We start from the raw sequence: 5,000 nt of genomic DNA, 5'->3' as shown, positions 1-5,000 counted from the left end.
ACTTCCGGATTGTACGCGATCCAAATTATGGATGTAGGCAAAAATTCAAATTTATTAAAAATATAAAATATGAAGTTTGGAGTTTGGAAAAAGAAAATTGGGTTGGACAATTTCGGATCTTATGCAAGTGGGTTGGACAATTTTTGGTCCAAATGAATTACAACCGTCCAAAGAGCCATTGAAACTCCAGTTTTTCCGGCTTGTAAAAATTCCCACTTTTTTCGGATTGGATGGTTCACACCCGGTGTGGACCATTTCTCAAACTTCCGGATTGTACGCGATCCAAATTATGGATGTAGGCAAAAATTCAAATTTATTAAAAATATAAAATATGAAGTTTGGAGTTTGGAAAAAGAAAATTGGGTTGGACAATTTCGGATCTTATGCAAGTGGGTTGGACAATTTTTGGTCCAAATGAATTACAACCGTCCAAAGAGCCATTGAAACTCCAGTTTTTCCGGCTTGTAAAAATTCCCACTTTTTTCGGATTGGATGGTTCACACCCGGTGTGGACCATTTCTCAAACTTCCGGATTGTACGCGATCCAAATTATGGATGTAGGCAATACTTTTTTTATATTTTGAAAAAGTTCAAATTTATTAAAAATATAAAATATGAAATCTGCAGTTTGGAAAAAAAATTGGAAGTTTGAAACCTGAAGTTCAACAAAAAAAACGGCGCAAAAATCAGCAAAGCGGGGGCAACTAAGCGGATGCGGCCAGCCGTCAGTGAAAAATGGCCCCAAAACTGAGCGCATGCGGCCAAGCGTCGGTGCAAAATGGCCCGAAAACAGTCCCGTCGGTGCCCCCGTCGGGCTAAAATGACCCGAAAACAGTTCAGCTGGGGAAAATTAAGCGGATCCGGCCAAGAGTCGGTGGAAATTGGCCCGAAAACAGCCCAGCGGCAAGCGGAAGCGGCTAACGTTGGGGAAAAGTGACCCGAAAACAGTTAAGCGGGGGAAAACTAAGCGGATGCGGCCACGCGTTGGGGAAAACAAAGCGGATCCGGCCCAGAGTCGGTGGAAATTGGCCCGAAAACAGTCCAGCGGCAAGCGGAAGCGGCTAACGTTGGGAAAAAGTGACCCGAAAACAGTTCAGCGGGGGAAAACTAAGCGGATGCGGCCACGCGTTGGGGAAAACTAAGCGGATCCAGCCAAGTGTTGGGGAAAAATGGCCCGAAAACAGCCCAGCGGCAAGCGGAAGCAGCTAACGTTGGGGAAAAGTGACCCGAAAACAGTTAAGCGGGGGAAAACTAAGCGGATGCGGCCACGCGTTGGGGAAAACTAAGCGGATACGGCCAAGAGTCGGTGGAAATAGGCCCGAAAACAGTCCAGCGGCAAGCGGAAGCGGCTAACGTTGGGCAAAAGTGACCCGAAAACAGTTCAGCGGGGCAAATTTTTGAAATTTTTTTTGAAATTTTGAAATTTTTTTGAATTTTTGAAATTTTTGAAGTTTTTTTGGGATTTTGGACTTTTTTTGAATTTTTGAATTTTTTGAATTTTTTTGAATTTTTTTGAATTTTTTGAATTTTTTTTGAATTTTTGAATTTTTTTTTTTTTTTGAATTTATTTGATTTTATAAATTTTTTGTGATTTTTTGAGATTTTTTTGAATATTTTACATGGGTGATTTCGACTTGGGGGATTTTCAGGGGGTGGTAACCCTGGGCGTGGCTAGAGCCTCAAAATGCATATTCCCCTATAGGGGGGCAAGGTTTTCAAAAATGGGTGCCCCCTCATGTACACGCGCGTGGGTGTACATGGCCCCGTCGGTGCCAGCGTGGGTGGAAAATGGCCCGAAAACAGCCCAGCGGCAAGCGGAAGCGGCTAACGTTGGGCAAAACTGACCCGAAAGCAGTATAGCTTGGAAAATTAAGCGGATGCAGCCAATTGTTGGCGAAAACTAAGCGGATACGGCCAAGTGACGGTGAAAAATGGCCCGAAAACAGTCCAGCGGCAAGCGGAAACGGCTAACGTTGGGCAAAAGTGACCCGAAAACAGTTCAGCTGGGGGAAATTAAGCGGAAGCAGCCAAGCGTTGGGCAAAACCAAGCGGATACGGCCAAGAGTCGGTGGAAAATGGCCCGAAAACAGTCCAGCGGCAAGCGGAAACGGCTAACGTTGGGACAAAGTGACCCGAAAACAGTTCAGCTGGGGAAAATTAAGCGGATGCAGCCAAGCGTTGGGGAAAACTAAGCGGATCCGACCCAGAGTCGGTGGAAATTGGCCCGAAAACAGCCCAGCGGCAAGCGGAAGCGGCTAACGTTGGGGAAAAGTGACCCGAAAACAGTTCAGCGGGGGAAAACTAAGCGGATGCGGCCACGCGTTGGGGAAAACTAAGCGGATACGGCCAAGTGTTGGGGAAAAATGGCCCGAAAACAGCCCAGCGGCAAGCAGAAGCGGCTAACGTTGGGGAAAAGTGACCCGAAAATAGTTAAGCGGGGGAAAACTAAGCGGATGCGGCCACGCGTTGGGGAAAACTAAGCGGATGCGGCCAAGTGTCGGTGGAAATTGGCCCGAAAACAGCCCAGCGGCAAGCGGAAGCGGCTAACGTTGGGCAAAAGTGACCCGAAAACAGTTCAGCGGGGGAAAACTAAGCGGATGCGGCCACGCGTTGGGGAAAACTAAGCGGATACGGCCAAGAGTCGGTGGAAATTGGCCCGAAAACAGTCCAGCGGCAAGCGGAAGCGGCTAACGTTGGGCAAAACTGACCCGAAAAAAGTTCAGCGGGGCAAATTTTTGAAATTTTTTTTGAAATTTTTTTGAATTTTTGAAATTTTTGAAGTTTTTTTGGGTTTTTGGACTTTTTTTGAATTTTTGAAATTTTTGAATTTTTTTGAATTTTTTTGAATTTTTTGAATTTTTTTTGAATTTTTGAATTTTTTTTTTTTTTTTGAATTTATTTGGTTTTATAAATTTTTTGTGATTTTTTGAGATTTTTTTGAATATTTTACATGGGTGATTTTGACTTGGGGGATTTTCAGGGGGTGGTAACCCTGGGCGTGGCTAGAGCCTCAAAATGCATATTCCCCTATAGGGGGGCAAGGTTTTCAAAAATGGGTGCCCCCTCATGTACACGCGCGTGGGTGTACATGGCCCCGTCGGTGCCAGCGTGGGTGGAAAATGGCCCGAAAACAGCCCAGCGGCAAGCGGAAGCGGCTAACGTTGGGCAAAACTGACCCGAAAGCAGTATAGCTTGGAAAATTAAGCGGATGCAGCCAATTGTTGGCGAAAACTAAGCGGATACGGCCAAGTGTCGGTGAAAAATGGCCCGAAAACAGTCCAGCGGCAAGCGGAAACGGCTAACGTTGGGCAAAAGTGACCCGAAAACAGTTCAGCTGGGGGAAATTAAGCGGAAGCAGCCAAGCGTTGGGGAAAACCAAGCGGATACGGCCAAGAGTCGGTGGAAAATGGCCCGAAAACAGTCCAGCGGCAAGCGGAAACGGCTAACGTTGGGACAAAGTGACCCGAAAACAGTTCAGCTGGGGAAAATTAAGCGGATGCAGCCAAGCGTTGGGGAAAACTAAGCGGATCCGGCCCAGAGTCGGTGGAAATTGGCCCGAAAACAGTCCAGTGCCAAGCGGAAGCGGCTAACGTTGGGCAAAAGTGACCCGAAAACAGTTCAGCGGGGGAAAACTAAGCGGATGCGGCCACGCGTTGGGGAAAACTAAGCGGATACGGCCAAGTGTTGGGGAAAAATGGCCCGAAAACAGCCCAGCGGCAAGCGGAAGCGGCTAACGTTGGGGAAAAGTGACCCGAAAACAGTTAAGCGGGGGAAAACTAAGCGGATGCGGCCACGCGTTGGGGAAAACTAAGCGGATCCGGCCAAGTGTCGGTGGAAATTGGCCCGAAAACAGCCCAGCGGCAAGCGAAAGCGGCTAACGTTGGGCAAAAGTGACCCGAAAACAGTTCAGCGGGGGAAAACTAAGCGGATGCGGCCACGCGTTGGGGAAAACTAAGCGGATACGGCCAAGAGTCGGTGGAAATTGGCCCGAAAACAGTCCAGCGGCAAGCGGAAGCGGCTAACGTTGGGCAAAACTGACCCGAAAACAGTTCAGCGGGGGAAAACTAAGCGGATGCGGCCACGCGTTGGGGAAAACTAAGCGGATACGGCCAAGAGTCGGTGGAAATTGGCCCGAAAACAGTCCAGCGGCAAGCGGAAGCGGCTAACGTTGGGCAAAACTGACCCGAAAACAGTTCAGCGGGGGAAAACTAAGCGGATGCGGCCACGCGTTGGGGAAAACTAAGCGGATACGGCCAAGTGTTGGGGAAAAATGGCCCGAAAACATCCCAGCGGCAAGCGGAAGCGGCTAACGTTGGGCAAAAGTGACCCGAAAACAGTTCAGCGGGGGAAAACTAAGCGGATGCGGCCACGAGTTGGGGAAAACTAAGCGGATACGGCCAAGGGTCGGTGAAAAAGGGCCCGAAAACAGTCCAGCGGCAAGCGGAAGCCGCTAACGTTGGGCAAAAGTGACCCGAAAACAGTCCAGCGGGGGAAAACTAAGCGGATGCGGCCAAGCGTTGGGGAAAACTAAGCGGATACGGCCAAGCGTCGGTGAAAAAGGCCCGAAAACAGTCCAGCGGCAAGCCGAAGCGGCTAACGTTGGGCAAAAATGGCCAAAAGCGGTGGAGCAGGGCGGTCTGAATCTATGCATCCACATAAAATGGGGGGTAAACCTGGGGGATTTCCAGGGGGTGGTAACCCTGGGCGTGGCTGGAGACCCAAAATGCATATTCCCCTATAGGGGGGAAGGATTTTTGGAAGAGGCAGCCCCTCATGTACATGCCAAGCGGGGTGTACATGGCCCCTGTGGGTGCCTCCGTCGGTGTAAAATGGCCCGAAAAACAAGATTATGTTACCCGAAAACACGATTATGTTACCGAAAAAGCACGGTTGAGCGGGGGCAGTAAGCACGGTTGAGCGGGGGCAAAGAACACGGTTGAGCGGGGGCAAAAAACACGGTGCAGCGGGGACAAAAGACACGATTCGGGGGCAAGGAACAC

This window comes from Carex rostrata, unplaced genomic scaffold (assembly GCF_964058835.1).
Source record: "Carex rostrata unplaced genomic scaffold, lpCarRost1.2 SCAFFOLD_36, whole genome shotgun sequence".
Classification (NCBI taxonomy): Eukaryota; Viridiplantae; Streptophyta; class Magnoliopsida; order Poales; family Cyperaceae; genus Carex; species Carex rostrata.
Note: the sequence above shows the minus strand (reverse complement) of the source record.